We start from the raw sequence: 23,859 nt of genomic DNA on the forward strand, positions 1-23,859 counted from the left end.
CTATTTTCAGGGTGGATACTGCCACTTCTGATCTCTTAAGTCTGGTAATGGTTGAAGAGATGATAAATAGATCATCATTATTATTATTATTATTATTATTATTATTATTATTATTATTATTATTATTATTATTATTTGGCTGTCATTTGCTTTACGTCGTACCGACACAGATAGGTGTTATGGGGACTATGTGATAGGGAAGGCCTAGGAGTGGGAAGGAAGCGGTCGTGGCCTTAATTAAGGTACGAAAAAAAATCTTCAGGGCTGCATTATTATTATTGTTATTATTATTATTATTATTATTATTATTATTATTATTATTATTATTATTATTATTATTATTATTATTCTCGTCTATAAAATAGGGTGAGTCTCTTCTGTATGGCAAAACTTAATGAGGTGAGTGGGACGATGATAAGGAGGATAGTAAGGCAAGAAGTGTGGTCCAATACACTACCTTACTGTTTGTTAATTACAATTTATCGGAGTTGAAGGAGAACACGCATTGTCTTCTGTTGCCTCTAGCCTGCCAACAGAAGTCACTTCGAGCAACCGCTGTGACGTTCCTCGCGTGACCCAGCGTAGAACCTGTTACACGAGGCGCACTTATCCACAGTCTGCCCGCAGGTTGCAGTACGAAAAGGTCTCGCATACACCCACTATTCATACTTACACTTAAATTGCGTATGTTTTGAGTGTTACTGAGGACTTACAGTTGCTCTAGGGTCATCAGGTGCAGACCTGGATGCACCACTACTATGAGGGTAGTGGTTTGGTCTATTTCGGCTTTGTTATCTTCCTTGTCACCTCCCGAATTACTCCTTTGTTTTTTGCCATAGAGAAGAGACTCAGCCTGTATAATCGATGATTCCACAGTACTTGGCAAAGAGGATAGGTAAACATTTGTGCTTTCAGAACGAGTTTAAACGATAATATATGCTCCGATTGCTCTAAACGCTGTCTGTCACTTACCAAAGTTTCGTTCCAACACCAGTCCGTGACCGTCCGAAGCATGCGTAATTGAGAAAAGGCGTTCCAACGCACACCGAATCGATCCCGGACGGCAATCATGTACTCACATTGCGCATTGCAACACATCTCAGATTTCTGTCACAGACCGACAGAACTCGTCCGCGGCCTGGTGCATGTACCGATAGTACAAGACATGCGCAATAATACATGCGTGATAGAAGAAACTCAATGGAGACACCACTTGCATGTTCAGTCCTGTTCCTCGCTCTTCTCAAATACGTTTCTTTGTTTACATTGCCATAACATCTATTACGCTATTTGTAAACTGAGAAATTATGCAAAGCGATGACGATTTTGTTGAATCTTTATCCAGAGAAGATGATGAGTTGGATATGCATTTAGCAGCTAGGAACAGAAACGAATTTTTTTTACGTAAGTTTTATTGTTAGTAGTGACATTCCCGTGGCTCATATCGTCCATTCTGATTTCACTGTACAAATTCAGTGGCGTTTATTTTCGTTGGTTTTTTAAATGGTAGAAAAATGACAAGTTAATTCTTCTTCTTCTTCTTCTTCTTCTTCATCTGTTTCCCTCCAGGGTCAGTTTTTCCCTCGGACTCAGCGAGGGATCCCACCTCTACCGCCTCAAGGGCAGTGTCCCGGAGTTTCAGACTTTGGGTCGGGGGATACAACTGGGGAGAATGACCAGTACCTCTCCCAGGCGGCCTCACCTGCTATGCTGAACAGGGGCCTCGTGGAGGGATGGGAAGGTTGGATGGGATAGACAAGGAAGAGGGAAGGAAGCGGCCGTGGACTTAAGTGAGGTACCATCCCGGGATTTGCCTGGAGGAGCAGTGGGAAACCACGGAAAACCACTTGCAGGATGGCTGAGGTGGGAATCGAACCCACCTCTACTCAGTTGACCTCCCGAGGCTGAGTGGACCCCGTTCCAGCCCTCATACCACTTTTCAAATTTCGTGGCAGAGCCGGGAATCGAACCCGGACCTCCAGGTGTGGCAGCTAATCACGCTAACCACTACACCACAGAGGCGGACGACAAGTTAATTAGTAACACAAAACTTGTAATACTGGCAGATTAAAATAGAAACCTACTAAATTCAACTTACTTATCAGACCGAACAGTACAGCAGTACGCACTTTTGAAATTTTTATAATGATTTCCGAGTTAGTCGCGGGGTAGCTGACGATATTCGGACCAGTTTGAAAGAAGTGAACAAGATAATGGGCACTATGGACTGTACGGAAAAATTTCAGCATTTCACCAGAATAGCGTCCTTGCATATTTTGCTCATAGTAATAAAATTTACTCATTGGGTAAAATAAGTGCATATTCCCTGTGATTTTAGGAAAGGATGTAACTTATTGTGATGCAGTTTTGTGCCCGTACTTCAGTGACAGTAAACTGTCCATTTGTTCCCCTTATGTGTTAAAAATAAGAACCATTTGAAATTTTCTGTCCGCCTCTGTGGTGTAGTGGTTAGCGTGATTAGCTGCCACCCCCGGAGGTCCGGGTTCGATTCCCCGCTCTGCCACGGAAATTTGAAAAGTGGTACGAAGGCTGGAACGGGGTCCACTCAGCCTCGGGAGGTCAACTGAGTAGAGGTGGGTTCGATTCCCACCTCAGCCATCCTGGAAGTGGTTTTCCGTGGTTTCCCACTTCTCCTCCAGGCGAATGCCGGGATGGTACCTAACTTAAGGCCACGGCCGCTTCCTTCCCTCTTCCTTGCCTATCCCTTCCAATCTTCCCATCCCTCCACAAGGCCCCTGTTCAGCATAGCAGGTGAGGCCGCCTGGGCGAGGTACTGGCCATACTCCCCAGTTGTTTCCCCCGACCAAGGGTCTGAAGCTCCAGGACACTGCCCTTGAGGCGGTAGAGGTGGGATCCCTCGCTAAGTCCGAGGGAAAAACCGAACCTGGAGGGTAAACAGATGATGATGATGGTGATGATGATGAAATTTTCTTCTGTTTTGGATTTCAGCTTCTAAAATTTCTAGGCCTATGTTACATCGGTCAACAAACACCCAGTTTTCGAGATGTCGCAGACATAACCATTAGTTCCTTGTGCCGGGTAAACAAGAGGGTGGTAACATTTTTGAGCAATTTGTCCTATAGAAGATGAAAAACCAGGGAGTGAGGAGTATTTCAGAAATAATTGTGACATAACGACGTTCCTTTGAAATAAAGCCCATACCTTCCATCTTCTTTTATTTAGTTATTTACCATTTTATTAATCGACGAAACTTAAAAACTGTGAAAGACAAGGTATTGCAAGATACGCCCGAAATACTTTGTTTACAAGTCAGAATGCTATCAACGAAGCGTTCCAACACGATCAAGTTTGGGACCAACCGCTGACCGATCCCAAACGGGCATATACTCAGAATCCGATGGTGACTGTCAGGAGCCTGTGTGTTAGAATGAAGCTCAAACATAGCAAAGTCAACCCCGTATAGGCCTTTGCCCCCTGGAATTATTAACCTGGTAATCATTTTTCGTGTAGGCTGAGTGAATCTCGGACCCATATGCACCTACGGGAGTTGAAATCTCGTTTCTTGTATGCTTCGACTTCCTGACGGGGAATCGAACCCACGTCCCTGCTGATGAACCAAACATGTTATTACCCCCTCGGCCAGACAGCCCCTGTATCGAACATAAAGAACTAAGCAAGCTTGTTGGCAAATTTCCTCCTCCGTAATGTACAAGTTAGAGTCAGTTGCAGGCGTCCTCGAGGGCCAGGGTTCGATTCCCGATACTAACAGAAACTTAAGATTGGCAGGACGCCTGGTGTGTGGTTACGATGATGCAGGCAGATCTCTTCCACAGGGGGTGTGGCTAAAAAGAGCTGCATCACCTCCGAGAGAGGACATAAATTTATTTCTTAATATTGGCAAAAAAGAAGACATTAAATATTTTATTACTTAATTTACAATCTTAAATATCGAATTCCCTACGGCCGTAGCCGTGTTGAAACACCGGATCCCGTGAGATCTCCGAAATTAAGCAACATTGGGTGTGGTCAAGATTTGGATGGGTTGCCACGCGCTGTTGGTGGGTAAGGGAATGGAGGAGCGGAAAGGAACTGGCCACCCTACCGTACGCAAACTCCGGCTCACGCACACCTCTGCGGAGGTTTAGACCTGCCTTCGGGCAGAATACACCTTTACTTTACCTTACCTTACCACATTGAATTTATTCTTTTCCCCTGCAATATTCCATTTCGCTAAACAAAACGTGTAGGTATGCTATGTGTACCATAATTATATTTAGAAATGCATGCATTGAAATATATTTGATCATGAGTTTCCAAGGTCGCAGAGAATTTGATATCCTAAATGTCGGTACAAACATAAATGTAATTATTTTAAATAGGCCTACTATATACAGTAACTTTGAATATTAGTTCTGCAGTAGCGGCTCGTGGTTCAAATGGCAGGTGGGGCTAATATGCGTATTATTATTTGCACTGTTAGGCCTATATTATTATTATTATTATTATTATTATTATTATTATTATTATTATTATTATTATTATTATTATTATTGTTATTATTATTATTATTATTATTATTATTATTATTATTATTATTATTATTATTATTATTATTATTAATGTAGTTTTTGTTTCCTCGGCTGTTGTTAAACCTTGCTATTACACTTTTATTGGCAGCATCAGTATACTTAAGCATGCTTCATTCTAATGCATACTAATAATAAAAATAATCTAAAAGTAAGGGCCTACCTCATTTATAAAGGAACTGCACTCCGATTCTTCTGCGGTGTAAATTATTCACTATTTTAAACGCTACATACTAATCACTGTTGAACAAAATCTATCCAGAACTTATGCTCTCTACTCCGCAACTGCTAAAAGCGAACTGCAAACTAAAATTCGAAACGTGTTGAAAGCTTCATTCTGCGAATGGTCACAACAACATGTTACGTGAGTTTAGAGGAATGCAAGTGAGTTTGCAATAACATAGCCATAACACCCGCCCTTACAGCTTCGTCTATATTGTTCTTTTTTATTGCGGGCGTGTCAAAGCTAGCCCCTAGCTTGACATTTTAAAATGCATTGAAAGTTTCACTCCCTCAAAGGTTCACTAACCTTCAAAAGAGTTACCAGTACTCACTGTGAGGACTGAGAGCGAATTAGCCCCTGCGTCAGGGTATAGACTACATACCAAACACGTAATACAATTAAGCTTTCATTTTCTTATATCATTAATTACTTCAAAACAGTGGTACTCCGATATTAATTTGGTCTCATTAAATTAATTATCTAAAACATGAATATGCAATGAACAGAAAAGGTCTGATGGAGAAGCTAGAAGCTAAAGAAAGGAAAATCCTGAGAAAGATTCTTGGACCAATCAAAGAAAATGGTGAGTACAGGAGACGACACAACAGCGATCTGTACCAGCATATGGAGAGGATAACGGACACGATTCGGAAAAGGAGGATTAATTTTTATGGCCATATAGCACGCATGAGCACACAGAGACGGACCAATAGGATCTTTTCCTACTTTCTTAACAAGAAAACCAAGGGACCCTGGTTTATCGAAGTTGAAAGAGACCTTCAAGAAATTGGAATCACACTCGAAGACATCCAGAAACGTGCTCCTCTCCAGAAAAATTTCCAGGGATGCAAGAGGTTCCAAGAAAGGCCAAAGTTGAAAACAGGCAAGAAGTGGACTGATGAAAGAAAGGAGGCTCACAGAACGAGAATGCGTGAGTACTGGGGAAGAATTAAAGCTCAAGGAAGCAAACGGTTGAAATAACGTGGTCCACAGCAGGCCGAAACGAAGAAAGAAGAAGAATGTACTCGTAACATTTCTAAACTCTTTATGTCCAAAAATCTGGTTGGGATAAGCCCCTTTAGCCCTTAATGACGCCCCCCCCCCCCATATACAGACTAATCACCATAGATTGCGTTTTGGACATGTTTGAAAGTTAACGAGAAAAATGGATTTGAAGTGTTCGAAAGTCTTTTTTTTCATGGACTATTTAAAGTTGTATCTCTAGTGAGTTTTGGGAATACTTGTTTCTAATATATATATACGGTATATACAGTGTATATATAGTCTATATGACATTCACTGAAAATTTCACGAAAACCCGTCCATTAGGTAAAAACGATTAGTTTATCTCCGACCTGTCCCCTCAAACGCTTCTTCTTTGAAATGTAGTCAATCTTCCCTGCCGGAGCCTCACAGATATTAATAATGCCTAGCAAAAATGGGGCAGATCCTTACCTGGTTTATTTGGTCAAGACACGTGGGCTTATTTTGCTCACCGACTGTTAAAGCGTCCCTACAGTTAGGACTCTAGAAAGGAAGCCTTGGAACTAAAACAAAAATAACATTTCCATATACTTTGCTTGCTCATTTATTAATGCGAATTTTTGAACTCAAGGAAATTTCTTCTTCACTAAGTCAGATGTGTCAGCTCTCATTCTGCTTGTAATAATTAAGTTTTATACAGAGTACCTTTCCTCAATCTGTCGGAATACATTTGTCTCCCATGGCTGCGTACTAGGGAAGCAGTTTCTTAACGTTGACCATGCTTGATCTTCAAACATTGACTAGTATAATACTCCTCTAACTGTCAATACTCCCCCATCTCTAGATTTTGTCTGGCTACGGAGGGCATCATTCAGGTATAAACAGCCAATTTCCTGGCCACGTATTTCCATACTAATAATATTATTTGTCTTACGTCCCACTATTACTTGTACGGTTTTCAGAGACGCGGAGGTGACGAAAATTTGTCCTTCAGGAGTTATTCTACGTGCCAGTAAATCTACAAATACAAGACATGCGTATTTGAGCACCTTCAAATTCCACCGAACTCAACTAGGATCGAACTTGCCAATTTGGGCTCAGGAGGCCATTCTTATTATTATTATTATTATTATTATTATTATTATTATTATTATTATTATTATTATTATTATGTTTCAATTTTCTAAAGAGACAAGCGCCATCTTCGTGACAATTGAGGTTATATTTTCTGAAGTACCCAGCTAACATCATCATGTTGCGACCCTGAAAGCACTACGGTGTTTCTTGTGAAAACTAATCTAATGAAAACTACCTGGCTGAAAAATTTCTCAAAACAATGTCTCTTCCTCAGTATGTTAATTGTGTAATATTTTATTTATTTTTATTTCTGACTGGGTCTGAAGAGCCTCTGTGGCTCAGGCGGCAGCACCCCGGCCTCTCACCGCTCGCTTCCGTGGTTCAAATTCCGATCACTCCATGTGAGATTTGTGCTGGACAAAGCAGAAGCGGGGCAGGTTTCTCTCCGGGTACTCCGGATTTCCCTGTCATATTTCATTCCAACAACACTCTGCAATATCATTTCATTTCATCTGTCATTCATAAATCATTGCCCCAGAGAAGTGCGACAGGCTTCGGCAGTCGGCACAATTCCTATCCCCGCCCTTAGATGGGGGCTTCATTCATTCCATTTCTGACCCGGTCGAATGGCTGGAAACAGGCTGCGTATTTTCACTGGGTCTGATTTTAGCACTGCATCAGACAATTCATTTATTGTAGAATAACTTGAGGTATTTAATCAGTTAACTCTCCTAATTAAACAGTTCAAATGATTTGCTGTGTAAATAAATAAAGAAATAATGCAGAAATACATATCTTGTTTGGACAACTAAAAGAAACAAAGGAAACTTATTCGTATCTGCAATAAAAGGTATAATTCACACACATATTTTCATATTAAGTAACAACGTAAATTCATCTCTGTTACAGGCCATGGAGACTACGCTGTAGGAGTGAAAAATACAGACGAATTCTATTCCCAACCTCAGCATTAAGAAGTATAAGGTGGTTAACCTTATATCCTGCCACATTTGCTCCAAAAATATGACTTGGTATTCATTTGTGTCAAAAGCTCTGTAAAATTTCCAGCGATGTTCCTCTCCGAAGGGTTAGTCTCAGTTTTCTGACGGACATGTTTGATTCACCTGGAAGGGTGCAGAATATATTGACCACTAGAAGGTCGAATAACTTAGAAATGAGACTTCCACTTCTGAGAGACACATGGCCGCGGGTTTCCCTCAGCCTACGACAGGAATTAGAACCAGGAGAATAGGTATTTGTAGTTTACAGTATTTCGTTTTGTTTATTAATAAATTGCGGACCTCAGAAGTCCATGCGGACAGTACTCGCACAGTAAGGGAGCATACAGTTATATAGATATTCGTAGTTTAAATAGATTCATAACGTAATCCTACAGTCCGGTAAATATTGAGAAATTTCGGTACTTAATTGTGGAGTTAGATTTGATACCAGGAGGAGAACTGAGGTTGGGAGTGGGGTACTTAACTTCACTAGAGAAGAGTACAGATGGTTCTGCTGTTGAGAGTACCTCTTACCTTCCGGTAGGATGTTGTTCGAGTCGGCTATTTCTCCAGGGATTTCTGGGCAATGAGGGATGTCCAAGACCTTGATACTATGGTGATGACTAGGATAGCATCCATGACCAAGACGCATTCTTATTAAGGATGTAAGGTGCCTTCGTGTTAACTTCAAGTTCTTGAACCAAACTTGCTTTGGGATGGCGTGATGAATTTTAGAATAGTGCTTTCCTCTCGTAAGCTGAGTCATTTTCCAGTAGTCAGACCATTACTCATAGGCCTCTTTCTTGATTTTTGGGCAGGAAATCTGAATGTGGTAGCTGATTGCAGAGGATTTAGCTTCTTTCTCTAGCTGCTCTACTACCTCGCTCATCGTTATGCTGCAAGTTTGGCCTTCAATCCATAGACCGAGAAAGTGGCCGTGCGGTTGAGTCACGTAGTTATCAGCTTGCATTCGGGAAACAGTTGGTTGAGCTCGACAGTTCTGAAGATGGTTTTCTGTGGTTTCCCATTTATCACACCATGAAAATGCTGGGGCTGTACCTTAATCAAGGCCACGGTCGCTTCCTTCCCACTCCTATCACGTCGTCACCATAAGACCTATCTGTGTCAGTTCGACGTACAGCAGACTGAGACGGACTTTCTGAGCGGTACAGACTAAATTCACAATGTTTAAGACATACTTAAGTACTGATAGGTTCCAACGTATATGTTGTAGCTTCTGAAGGGCGCATTGTGAGTCAGAAAATATTAGAATTTACGGAAGTGACGAATTCCATATCAAATGGCTGATTGGATAGCTAAAATTTCTGCTGTAATGACAGACGTCACTTAAGGTAAGGAATACTTTCTTGACACCTGATATGCAGAACAATAGAATGCATAACCTACGGCCGTTCAAGTCCGGGTTCCGTCAGTATAGAACAAAATTGGGCCGAGTGGTATTGAGAAAATATGATAAACATTCATTGATGGAAACACTGTTAGTAATGAAGCATGGTAAGAATAATATAGGAGGTTTGAACATAAGAATTTCGTACTTCTGTTGAAATACAAGGAGTCTTTCAGACTGCAATATGAGGTGAATCATGTGCTGGAATCTCTTAAAGCTTTCATACAGTAATGAAGTCCGGTGTTCTGACCAACTTTGATGATGATGATGATGATGATGATGATGATGATGATGATGCTTGTTGTTTAAAGGGGCCTAACATCTAAGGTCATCGGCCCTTGACCAATGTTACTTCTGTCGATTGCCATTTGAAGTAGTCTTAATTTGCTTATCAGTTTATTGTTTCCCAGTGTTGACCGGCGAATAAAGAAGGCAGACGGCAGGTATTGTCTTCTTATCGTGAGAGGCATTTCCTTGGCTCCCACTAACAGTGCGTTCGCAGGCGTGGAATTCATTGTCCCTAGACGTATTCGGATAGCACGATAATGTACTGTACCGATTTTGCGGAGAACGTATTAAGATGCATTTCCATTAAAATGCTGCCGTAGACTAATATAGTACGTATTAATGCCCGATATAGAACTAATAATGTCGTAGAGTCCGCAACCCACCAGATTCTAGAAACCGCTCGTGAGACATTCAAAACTCAATTAACTTTGGTATTATGCGTTCTACGTACATGGCATTTGTAGATCTAGAAAAGGCATTCGATAATGTTGAATGGACCAAGTTATTTGAGAATCAGATACGGTGAAAGGAGAATTATGTACCATCTGTACAAAAATCAGTCTGCAGTGATAAGAATCGAGGGCTTTGAAAAAGAGGCAGCAATCCAGAAAGGAGTGAGGCAAGACTGCACTTTGTTCCCTGTCCTCTTGAATGCTTACGCAGAACAGGCGATAAAGGAAATGAAAGAGGAATTTGAAAAAGGAATCACAATCCAACGAGAGGAAATCAAAACCATAAGATTTGCCGATGATATTATTTTAAATGCCTCTGCAAAAGATCTAGAAAAATTGTTGAATGTTATAGAGAGAATCTTCGGGATGGAGTACAAGACGAAAATAAGTAAGTCCAAAATAAAAGTAATGGGGTGCAGTCGAACAAAGTCAGGTGATGCAGAAAATATTAGATTGGGAAATTAAGTCGTAAAGGAAGTAGACAAATATTGTTACTAAGGTAGTAAAATAACTAACGATGGTAGAAGTAAGGAGGACAGAAAATGAAGACTAGCACAAGCTGGGAAGGCCTTTCTTAAGAAAATACATTTTCTCACTTCGAACATTGATACAGGGATTAGGAATACGTTTTTGAAGACTTTCGTCTGGAGCGTGGCATTGTATGGAAGTGAAAGATGGACGATAACTAGCTCAGAAAGAAAGAGAATAGAAGCTTTTGAAATGTGGTGGTACAGAAGGATCCTTAAGGGGATATGGGTAGATTGAATCACGAATGAAGAGATACTGAATCGAGAGGAGAACGATTTGGCGAAATTTGACCAGAAGAAGGAATACAATGATAGGACACATCTTAAGATTCCCAGGACTTGTGCAGTTGGTTTTTGAGGGAAGTGTACGCGTTAATAACGGTAGGGGCAGACCAATGTATGAATACGACAAGCAGATTAGAACAGATGTAGGATGTAGTAGTTATAGAGAAATGACAAGGTTAGTATAGGATAGGGTGGCATGGAGTGCTGCATCAAACCAGTCTCTGGCCTGATGACTCAAACAACAACAACGTGGCTTATCCAGGTAAGCTTACTAACTAGATAAAGTCCAAGTAGTTTTTCTGATCATCTTCATAGAAAGGAGAGAGTACCGAGTCGTATCGTTTGTGAAGTGTAGGGAATCTTATTTCGACTAAAAATGACATAAGTTGATTTATTAGCAGATAAGGTGAATCATGTTTGCGTTGTCCATTGCCGTGTCCAGCCAAATGCATGTCACCAGGAAGCTTTTGAATGGGATATGTATGTGGAAGGGTAGATCTAACACCCTGTGCAGAAAGGTCAAGGAATATTACATCAAACACTCTGTAGGCTGGGTCTCGAAAATCATGGTGGTTGTAGAAACGTCATGAGCCACTGACTGATGCCCTTTCTGCATGGATTGATTTCAACTATCAACAAGGCAGTAGTCTTGGTGAGCGCTTCATTTCAAGAATATTAACACTCGTATCATTGTCAATTACTGTTTTCTGAATTTGAAAGTCAGCAGAATGTTTCAAAGCATTCGGATAGTAATTTCTCGAGTGAACATAAAGTAAAAGAGAGCTACATCTGTTCTCTGGCTGTGCCGGTCAGAACAAAAGTCATATAAAGATTCGTTTCTGTCTAACTCCGATCTGGAGTGAGAGATTTAAAATAATCAAACACTATTTCCCCATAAAAGAATACAGTTTCCTTCCAAATTTAAGATATTTTGGCACCATAAAGAAATTCGTAAGGCACCATAATAGGATCTATCTACCGGAGAAATACTGCATTACGATCAAAAGAGCATGAAAGAAGTTTGCAGTTGAAGCTATTGATATTACTCCAATATTGCACTTCAAACATTGGTGGCCTGTTCATTATAAGAAGACATGTCCCTTCTTCAGTTTCAAGCATGGGATTAATTCCCAAGGAAGTTAAAATATCTTTCTCCCCATTCAAGTGGATGACTTTTGAAGGCAATGCTCACACACCTGGCCGCGGGGTCACAAAAGAATTCATTAATGGCCTTAAGAAACAAATGCTTCCATCTTCTTCACAACATCAACATGAAACCTACACTTCTAGCAGAACTTGCATATCCATCTAGGTAAACTGCCTATCAATGTCAAGAAAATAAAGGATATTTATTAAAAGTAACGACGTACGTTGTTTCAGAATATACACAATTTTATGAAGAAATTTTAGTGTGGCCAAGTTAAACAGCTAATGATGATATTGGGAGGGAGGAGGATTAGATTTGCTCTCTAATCACTGACTGAATCATTAAGTTCTTAAAAATCTTGGGTTTGTTGCAAGTACATAGCGAACATAATGTCTTTCCTATATTTTAATTAATTTTCCAATGTTAATATACTTCATATAGCGTTTCATTGATTTTTACCTTCATGGATTTTTCGTTCATTGCAGAAAGGACATAAGTCTGTTAAAAATATTGAACAAATAAGAGATTACAAATTGTAAACTGTTAATGACTTTTCGTCCTTCTATGATTCTACAACTGATAACATTGTACTGAGAAAGGAATATCCTTTCTTGTACTGCCTGAGATGTTTTTAATCTCTCCTGTAAAATTAGAATCTTGAATCTTGTGACTTGTGGACGTTTCTGTAACGACCGATTCAAATAGCCTTACTTGTCAAGTAGGAAAAGAAACATGAGAGCCGAATATAACGATCACCTTGTTAAAAGTAGCGTGACCGAGCTCCATAGCTGCAGTGCGGCCAGTATCCAGTAATCGGGAGATAGTGGGTTCGATCCCCACTGTCTGCAGTCCTGAAGATGGTTTTCCGTGGTTTCCCATTTTCACACCAGGCAAATGCTGGGGCTGTACCTTAATTAAGGCCACGGCCGCTTCCTTCCCATTCCTAGGCATTTCCTATCCCATCGTCGCCATAAGACCTATCTGTGTCGATGCGACGTAAAGCAAATAGCAAAAAAGAAGAAAGAAAAAGTAGCGTAAACCGAAAAGTTCAAGAGTTTTGTTCCAGGAACTGAGCAACTGGAATCTGCACTTTAACTTCGATGATATATATGATGCTGATGTGGCAACATTCGCTGGATCCATTTCATGGGGGTTCTAGGAAAGCAAGTTATGCGATTTTGTTCGAAAATTCTTCGTGAAAGAATGTATATTTATAATAAGATCGTGAATTTAGCCTTTCTAATACATGACAATAAGTTAATACATTTGATACAGGGGAAAGCGTGTCCCTATGCTAACGTTAGTAATATAATAAAAGAGAACCGTAAAAGTAGGTAGTGGGACGTAAAAACAAATAATAATAATAATAATAATAATAATAATAATAATAATAATAATCCAGCTCCTTGACTGAATGGTCAGCGTGCTGGCCTTCGCTTCATAGGGCTCTGGGTTCGAGTCCCGGCAAGGTCGGTGATTTTACCTGCATGAAAATGAAATGGCGTGTGGCTTTTAGTGCCGGGAGTGTCCGAGGACAAGCTCGGCTCGCCAGATGCAGGTCTTTTGATTTGACTCCCGTAGACGACCTGTGCGTCGTGATGAGGGTGAAATGATGATGAAGACGACACATACACCCAGCCTCCGTGCCAGCGAAATTAACCAATTAAGGTTAAAATTCCCGACCCTGCCAGGAATCGAACCCGGGACCTCTGTGACTAAATGCTACCACGCTAACCATTTAGCTATGGAGCAGCACCCCTGCATGGTTAATTCCTTTGGCTCTGGGACTGGGTGTTCGTGTACTTCTCAATATAGCCTATATATTTTCATACACACACAACTCCTCATGTACCGACCACAACATAGACGTGAAATAGTGAATACATCCATCCACATAGGGTTGGCGTCTGGAAGAGCACCCGGCCGTAAAACTGGGCCAAAATCGACATGATTAACTGCACTGGCCTGGTGCCAAAGTTTCAGTTTTGAGTCTAACCCCCTTCTCCGGCTCCTAAACTAAGTGTACTGAGTTCTAATATCAGCGACATCGAATAAGAATTTAGATATAACTAACGCACGAGGATTTAGACAGCCCGGAAAAGGTCCAAATTGATCTGGTGTTCCGCTGACCTAACATTAACATGCAAAGCTGGGGTTGAAGGAAAATATTACAGATTAATTTTAGTACCCTTACTGAACACACACCAAATAAATCTCTATATACTCCTATCACGACACAGTTCTAATAAGGAAACAACCCTTAATTGCAATGTTAGATACGATTTTAGACCAAATTCAGAAAGGGGACGGTGCCCGCATATAAGTGAAAGTAGCGTAAGCTTGTTCTCAACTTAGAAGAAGAGCTCACATCCACTTTCTTATCGTCAGTGGCGTACATCGTTTAACACAATTTTAAACGAACATTATCCTTATAACATTGTGAAAGCTCAGTCCTTTGGAATGGAGAAAATCAGCTTTCGATGCTGATCCTTAACATACCTAGTATGTTTCTACATTCCTTAATACAATGTCAGAATAACTTTGACGAAGTCCAAAGACATATTTTCCATTCTTACTACCAAATGTCCGCCTCTGTGGTGTAGTGGTTAGTGTGATTAGCTGCCACCCCCGGACGCCCGGGTTTGATTCCCGGCTCTGCCACGAAATTTGAAAAGTGGTAAGAGGGGTGGAACTGGGTCCACTCAGCCTCGGGAGGTCAACTGAGTAGAGGGGGGTTCGATTCCCTCCTCAGCTATTCTCGAAGTGGTTTTCCGTGGTTTCTCATTTCTCCTCCAGGTAAATGCCGGGATGGTACCTAACTTAAGACCACGGCCGCTTCCTTCCTCCTTCCTTGTCTATCCCTTCCAATCTTCCCATCCCCTCACAAGGCCCCTGTTCATCATAGCAGTTGCGGCCGCCTGGGCGAGGTACTGGTCATTCTCCCCAGTTGTATCCCCCGACCTTGAGTCCGAGGGAAAATCCAACCCTGGAGGGTAAGCAGATTAAGAAAAAAAGAAAGAAAGAAAGAAATAAAGAAAGAAAGAAAGAAAGAAAGAAAGAAAGACTACCAATTGTACATAACTTCAGGTCAGCAGTGCGAATCGTGTTCTGATAACCATTAACCACAACAAAACAGTATATATCCTGAATATTATAATTTCGTAATTGACGTTTCCACGCTGCACAGTAGTTGAACTCTCTCAAATACCCGGCCTCGGTTGCATGACGCGGATATTGCAGTCATATGTCTGTATTGCATGACGCGGACATTCCAGTCATATGTCTGTGTTGCATGACGCGGACATTGCAGTCATATGTCTGTATTGCATGACGCGGACATTGCAGTCATATGTCTGTGTTGCATGATGCGGACATTCCAGTCATATGTCTGTGTTGCATGACGCGGACATTCCAGTCATATGTCTGTGTTGCATGCACTGTCCAAATCGCCCGTAAGCGGTTCATCGAAAACTATCGGTTTCCGAAGTCTCCAGTTCAAAGTGTTTACGTGATATCCCACTCCGTGTTTCTTGACGGTTCGTAAGGTAAGTCGAACACATTTTGAAAGAATTCTTACATAGAATAGCCTATATCCACTTCAAATAACCACATATTCTCAAGAATTTTTCGCTACAAAAATTTCTCCGCCGTACTACAGCTTAGAAAAAATGTTGTCCTAATGAGTTTGAATGTATTTAAACGGAAAGTGAACGAATTAGTAGCCCATATTTGCCCGATTTAGTTTTATCACCATTTCACTGCCGCAGTGCGTAGCAGGCATTTTCCGAAAATGTGGTCCGACTCGTTGGCTGAACGGTCAGCGTACTGGCCTTTGGTTCAGAGGGTCCCGGGTTCGATTCCCGGCCGAGTGGGGGATTTTAACCTTAATTGGTTAATTCCAACGGCACGGGGGCTGGGTGTATGTGCTGTCTTCATCATCAGTTCATCCTCATCACGACGCGCAGGTCGCCTACGGGAGTCAAATAGAAAGACCTGGCGAGCCGAACCCGTCCTGGGATATCCCGGCACTAAAAGCCATACGACATTTCATTTTTTCCGAAAATGTGCCCTTGGCCGCGCAAATTTTGGGGATCGATGAGCAAAAAGATGGCATAGAGCAAAGTTCCCTTGCAAGCAATGGCAAGCGGGTGACATTTAAAATTTATTGCTTCGATGTCGCAAGACGGTACATTGATATATGGTCTGCCATTTTGAATTTTTCGATCTTGACATCATGTTCAAAATCAGCGACCTAGAAAAACCTTGTACATTCTTTCACATGAATCCGCTCATTTCCTCTATATTTAATCTGCCATATTAGATTCGGCATTTTGAATTTTGCAATTCTGATATCAAATTCGTAATCCCTGACCCTAAAGTCTTTTAGGAACACGCCTTTGTAGATTTCTATATACCGTACATCTTCAGAGTGTGACCAGGTTTTTGAGTCATTTGGACCAATGTGCGCTGCCCAGTGTTAACAAGTGAAAAACGGACATCCAACCAATCTCGAGCTGTTATTCATGTCAATTTGTATCGATTCTCAAAACCTGACTGTCTACCCTCTCTCTTCTTTATATTCAGCACGTGGTTAAGTTATCTCTCTGAGCGTGTATGACTTGATGAATCGTGACTCATTTTCAGTCACGCTTGGAAATGACTGGGCAGACCGTGCTACGACAGTGCCCTTTGAAGAAAGGGGTAAGAATTGTTGTGTTACATCTAAGTACACCGAATGAATTCGGACTTAACTGACTATGTGTGTATGATGACGCATCTGCATAATTCCGTGCTCTGAACTGTACATTGAAGGGAACTCAAACTTTTAATACATCTCTAGAATGAAGTCAATAATTATTGATTTATATCAAAACCGGTAATTGAGAGATTCTGAGACGATAATAACTTGTAAAATCCCAAAACTATATTTACAAATTATTGACGAGTTCAAGCTAATGTTACTCCTGAGAAGGCCATACAGGGCTCAACGTTATTTGATCCTGAGGCAAGATGCTGGTCAACAGGTCGTCTCCAGACATCGTCACTTCTCGGAAGCTCACAAGGTGTGAATATGGCATACTGTATGTTATTTTGTGTATTAATAAATAATGTGGAGTTGGCTGAAGGGTGCGCCCTAAAGACATAATGTGGATATCATTGACATGTGGTGACGGGAACAGGTCGTACAATACAAAGTTACCACCAATTATTGCGTGAAAATCTGGAAGTACCGGCATACAGTTACTAAGGAAGAAGTGGACTTACGTGCATTCGCAGGTTAGATCATGGCCTTGTTTAATTAATATTCAATTATATTAGTCTACATTGAGCAACTGTATGAAAGTTTCGATCGACAGGAGGAATACAGACTTCTAGAACCTCTGCAGATAATACAAACTCTCCTAAGGATATAATACATTTCAGTTGACGAAGAAGGTAGCGACAATCAGGTAGAGATACTCTACCGAAGGAAGACAAGCGCACAGTCTGAACTTCGATGTGCTTGTAGCATTGCAGCAGCGGCGCAGCACTGAGTTTCTATATATTGCATGAACAAAACTCTTCAAATGATACGTGGAAAATAATATTGTGGTTATGCACAAAGTTGTATCTTAACTAAAAATATCGTAATAGATGAAACCCATTTTTCACAGTGTTGATGGTTTAGTACAATTTATTGAACACTATACGATCTATATCAGCACATTTTCTAAAATATTTAAACCATAACCAGCTTTGGGAATCTATGTTGTATCTTGTAAACAATTTGTTTACGGTTTTTACTTTCATACCTCATTCTGTTTAATAATATGTCCTGTACAAACCCAAAACGTCAGTGGGTAGCTTTTAGGTTCACACTGTAAATGGAAGAAATGGAAATTAGGTGCTGATGTTCTAATCGATTCTCATAAGACACGATAAGGTATTTTTTTACAATGTTGTGGTTAGACCACACACTCACGGTATAAATAAATAAATAAATAAATAAATAAATAAATAAATAAATAAATAAATAAATAAATAAATAAATAAATAAATAAATATGTAAATAATTATATAAATACCGATAACAATAATAATAATAATAATAATAATAATAATAATAATAATAATAATGTTATTGCTTTTCCGTCCCACCCCAACTACTTTTACAGTTTTTCGAGCCGTAGAGGTGCAGGAATTTTGTCCCGAATGATTTCCTTAACGTGGCAGTAAATCTACAGATGCGAGGATCTTTGCTCCATTCCATTTACCATTACCATTTTCATTTGTTTAGTATTTGGCAGTATCTCGTGTGTATTAATGTTGTTGTTTTAATTGCGTAGGACAAGTTTGTCATCAGCTATTTAATAATGTTATTTGCTTTACGTCCCACTAACTACTCTTACGGTTTTCGGAGACGCCGATGTACCGGAATTTAGTCCCGCAGGAGTTCTTTTACGTGCCAGTAAATCTACCGACACGAGGCTGTCGTATTTGAGCCAGGATCGAACCCGCCAAGTTGGGGTCAGAAGGTCTGCGCCTTAACCGTCTGAGCCACTCAGCCCGGCCATCACCTATTAACAGTGTAACTGTTATCTCTTTTGTTAGTAAAAACAGGTCATTTTGTAGTTTTACGTGAATATTTACGTGATATTGGCCACGTGACCGCTAGCTTCACCACAGGAACGTGAATTTTAGTTAAATATCCACACACATTTGCTGGGATTGTAACCACAACCAACTTGCCGGGAAGATAGTGACGTTGTCGCTCAGTTATCATACCCGGTTTTTTTTTTTCATTAGTGTGTATGGATGTAATCGTGTAAGGCTAGGACCGAGGAATGTACTACATACATCCTGACTTCAATTAAGATTCGATTACAGTAACTTTTCTGAATTAAGCGTGAGAGAAACACTGGGAGAACGTACTCATCGTGTCGGAATTTGGACGGTAATTCTAAAGAACAAATTCAGTTTCCTAGATCAGGCAATCTAATCAGACATGTCAGCTTCTTTAGAAATAAATTATAATTATTTGATTACTCTTTAACAGCTAACAATTTTAGAAGACAACGGGCTGCCGGAAATTTGCACGTAACAAGATTTTGATGGTAGGCCTACCAATAAATCTTAACGAAGGGCCTCTCGAATTTTAATACACTTTATAATTAAGGGATGAATGATTTAACAACAAATTTTTTACAATTTGCTTTGCGTCACACCAACACAGATGGGTTTTATGGCGACAATGGGATAGGAAATGGCTAAGAGTTTAAAGGAAGCGACCATGGCCTTCATTACGGTACAACCCTAGCACTATCTTGGTGTGAAAATTTGAAATCACGGAAAACAATCTTTACGGTTGCCGAAAGTGGGGTTCGAACCCACTTTCTCCCGAACGCAAGCCACGTGACACAAACCGCGCAGCCGCTTGCTCGGTTGTTTTATCAACTACTTCAAGGAATGTTTATAGCTCTCGTAGAATTGACCTTTGTTTTGGAACTAAATTCCCAATGTCCTTTATACATTTACGATGTAAAATGGTCGCTTGCAAATGTTAATAATAAGCCGGATGCAGCCCTTGAAATGCAGATCATCCGAGGAGAGTAGGCAGAGTTTTCCGTGTTTGTGTTACCGTTGTCAATAAAAGAATGGCGTGTGGCCTCCAAAGAGATCTGGCGGAAGTCCTTCAAGCTGACGCCGTATAGGCGACCTGCGCGTCTGTGAGGATGAGGCCCTACCTGTGATGAATTCTAATCCCTCGAGCCACAGGAATTAACCAATGAAAGTTAAAATCCCCGATCCGACCAAGAATCGAACCTGGGACCCCCTGAGCCAAAGGCCAGCACGCTAATCATTTACCCATGGAGTCGGACGTTACCGTTGTAGAAGGGAGTTATACTCGTATGTGGTGTGTGGGTTGCAGAAATGTTTGGGACAGCACAAATATCCAGTCACGAGTCAAAGAGCCAAGGAGTCGAGCACGGATTCCCGAAGCCAGAAACCCCTAGACACTGACCACTCAGCCAAGGACTCTGATGGTTGCAAGTATTAAGATTAAACACAATCTTAATTGTCGTTATACTAGCACAAATCACTACGTGAAGTAGGCTATTCCTCTGGCTGGAAAGCCTCTGTGACATAAAGGGTGAATATAGTACCATTGTAATAAAATCAGGTACCGCATGATATTATATGTCCTGGATCTCAGCATTTCCCCGAAAAGATTGCCATATTGAGCCATTTGAAGCAGCAATCATCATAATCATCATCATCGTCGTCGTCGTCGTCGTCATACGATTGTCACAAAGAGGTTCTTCCATGCTCAACGTCGACTAACATTCGTGTGCACTTCAAATCAGAAACCACGACTGTACAAAGGAAATTATATTGAAAGGATTTAATCTTGAATCGTGATGAATTGTCCAGCCGGCCTAAACATTACTGAGTTGGGATCCATTTCAATCTCTGGATTAATAATGTACGTGACTCTTTAACAGGAGTTGCCCTTCATATTTTGACGAATAGATGAGCCAAGGATGACCAGGCTGCATTCACGAGCTTGAAGCGACCATCATGTTACGCGCCAACTACATTTCGGTATTTCACAGTGTGATCTAATATCAACAACACACTTACATCGCTAAATATCGCCTGGAACTTCCCGTGTTCTCTTATGAAACGAGAGTGCCATAGCTCAACTGAGCCTTGCTATTTATTTATTTATTTATTTATTTATTTATTTATTTATTTATTTATTTATATGTTTATTTATTTACGAGGGCCATTCAGAAATTAAGTTTCCCTATGTTTAAAAAAAAGAAAAAACAGAGTTACATGACTACTGGCACCCGATACAGCAATATTGGAGCTATTTTTCGACATAATCACCACCAGAATTGTGACACTTGCCATATCGCGGGATCAATTTTTGTATGCCGGTGTCAGAATTCTACCCCCTGGGGATGGAACCAGCTTGTGACATTCGTCTTCAGCTCTTCATCCGTGTGAAAATGCTAACAGGAAGACAGGAATTTCTTGAAGTACAAGAAAATATTAAGGTCCCAACATCTGCACTGAGCATTCCACGCCTCTTGTTTTGAATGAACCATCGCAATTTCCGTAGAAACCTTATCACAGACCGAACCTCGCAGGCGGCGGGAGAAAGAATACGAGCCGCCATTCCGAGCCACTGCTGCTGCGCTACTGACACCAAGCGGGATTGTCCGGCCGGTATAGGATTGCTACGTCATAGATCTGTTGTTCATGCTCATGTTTCCCGGCTAAATACGTTTACTTTACCAAAAAAGGAAATAGGGAAACTTAATTTCCGGATGGCCTAAGTATACTTGTTGGTGGCCAGTTGTCGCTTTACTTATTTTGTTGCATACCTTACATCCCGGTCTAGAAAGCCAAGAATAACGGCCGAGAGAATTCGTCGTGCTGATCACACGTCACCCCATAATCTGCAGTACTTCGGGATGAGCAGCGGTCGCTTGGTAGGTCAAGGCCCATATACCTTATATGCATTTAATACTTTTATCTGTTCATCATAGCATATGACAATTTGTTCATGTCTTTGTGTTAACATAAAGTCCTCATTATATGCGGACGCCATCAAAGTTGTATTTATGACCTATTCCATGGATTTGGCCTAAATTGCTTTAGTAAAAATGTTTGAAATGCACTACAAACAACATTTTTCGTATCAAGGATCAAAGGTATCCCATAAAATTCAGCAGAACCGACTCAGTCAATGCACCATGTCATAAGAGAAGAACTCAAAATTGCAATCACAAAATAGGACCAGGAACATACCGTAACAATATTGTCTACTCCATTCAGGAAAACTTCACTATTATTCAGCAAATATAATATTGTAGTGTAAATGAATGAACTGAAAATGCTGGTAGACACTGGCACGTTGTTACCTTGTTTGAAGGAGACTTCTGCAAATAACATTTTATTGTTCTTATTGGTTAATACACTGTACCCTTGAGCTGTAGGGGCTGCCTGGCCGAGGCGGTAAAGGCGTGCTCTTTTCGCCCGGAAGGACGTGGGTTCGAATCCCCGTCAGGAAGTCGTAAAATTTAAGAATAGAGATTTCCACTTCCGGAGGTGCACATGGCCCTGAGGTTCACTCAGTCTACACCAAAAATGAGTACCAGGTTAGTTCCTGAGGGCAAAGGCAGCCGGGCATAGAGCTAACCACTCTACCCCATCAAGTGCCGAGGTTACGGATAGTGGAAGCCTTTACCTTCCACCCCTCCAAGGGCCTTCATGGCCTGTACGGAGATGACTTTGCTTTGCTTTTACCCTTGAGATGTGGACCTCTACGACATGAAATATCCGTATACTGTCGACAGAGTCGAGTTGCAGAACATTCATAAATAAGAAAAAAAGAGAAAGAAATAATACGTGCCCTGTATGAATGTAGGCTACTATGTACAGCAGGACTATATGGATTTTTGTTTTGTTTTATAACGGGGACAATGCCATACACAATTTAAAAAGTATTTATTGCAATACGAAACTAGCTGAATATTACTTAATGACGCACTGCCATAGTTACGGAAGAATGTACAGAAAGCTGAGGAGCTGAAACGCACGGAAACCAGATTATCAAACGCTGGCGCTAACAATTATCATGTAATTTTACCCCGAGTTTTATCCGCACTCTTTTGAGGTAAATACGGAGAGAGTTAAAATGACAAGTCCGGGGACACATACAATCCTAGAGACAAACGACATCAGTATTATGTATTTAACCCTTTAAGGATACCTACCTTACTTACCTATCAGCAATTGGCATGAGATCTTTCCCTTGGGTCGCTTACGGGTTCTTCGTCACTTGCTTAGGTAAAAGTGGGTTTCAGCAATTTAAAACTAATGTCTACAATGAGTGAACTCGATTTAAAAGTGTAGGTTTATTGACCATTTGAAACGACATCTGAAAACTTGTGACATGTCACAACAGATGATAAACGAATACATGCCTGTCCACTAGAAACAAACTAATATTAACAACGATGATGAGAGACGCTGGCTGTGGACACTGAACTTAATTTCCTGATGGCCGTCCTTACTAGAAACCACCGTCTTAACGTAAGAATAAAATAAAGAAACCTGGAGATCCCTAAGATCGGCTTCCATTTGAGACTGCATGTACCATCATAATGATTCGTGATAATCCAGCCCCCGTAACACGAGCTTTGAACTCTTGGTATAATTAAGGCTGTCCAATCGGTATGTGCCACACATTGGTTGTACGGCATGGACCCTTAATTGAATCGATGTGACCTGCGACTGTCATAAACCGACATCTAACTCTGTGATTTACTTTAAAGTCATTGTGGATGATGACCGCAAGAAGAATGGTGATATAATGGCAGATGGTTCTAATCTAACTCACTGAGGTTGATGACCCCATGACGATTCAAATTTCTAGGCTGAAGGATGAACACAATTAAGTAAAAGTAGTTGATGACCAAGGTTTCCACGTTAGTAAATCCCCAGCTCATCTGGTGCTCAAGAAATCCAAATAAAACAACAACAACAACAACAATTGCTCACAACACTTGTGGCAGTAAAGTCCCTTGCTATCGAACATGTCCCCTTAATCGTTACGTTAATAAGTTGAATTTTCTCAGCAAATAAAACTAAGATTTACAGAATACATTTTCAAGTTAGTCACTTGGTTTTAAGCTAATTCTCAAAATACGGTTTTACTCAATTTAATAAATTAATAAATGACGTAATCGCATAATCCTAAATAACAACAAATTTATCTATCCCGGACGAAGTGATTTCTTCAAACTCCTTAACTGTTTCAATTAAATTTACATTATCACTTGGACATGTTTACCAGAAACATTTAATTAACAGAAAATATTTATCTATATTTATTTTCATAGCT

The sequence above is a fragment of the Anabrus simplex genome, chromosome 2 (assembly GCF_040414725.1).
Source record: "Anabrus simplex isolate iqAnaSimp1 chromosome 2, ASM4041472v1, whole genome shotgun sequence".
Taxonomy (NCBI): Eukaryota; Metazoa; Arthropoda; class Insecta; order Orthoptera; family Tettigoniidae; genus Anabrus; species Anabrus simplex.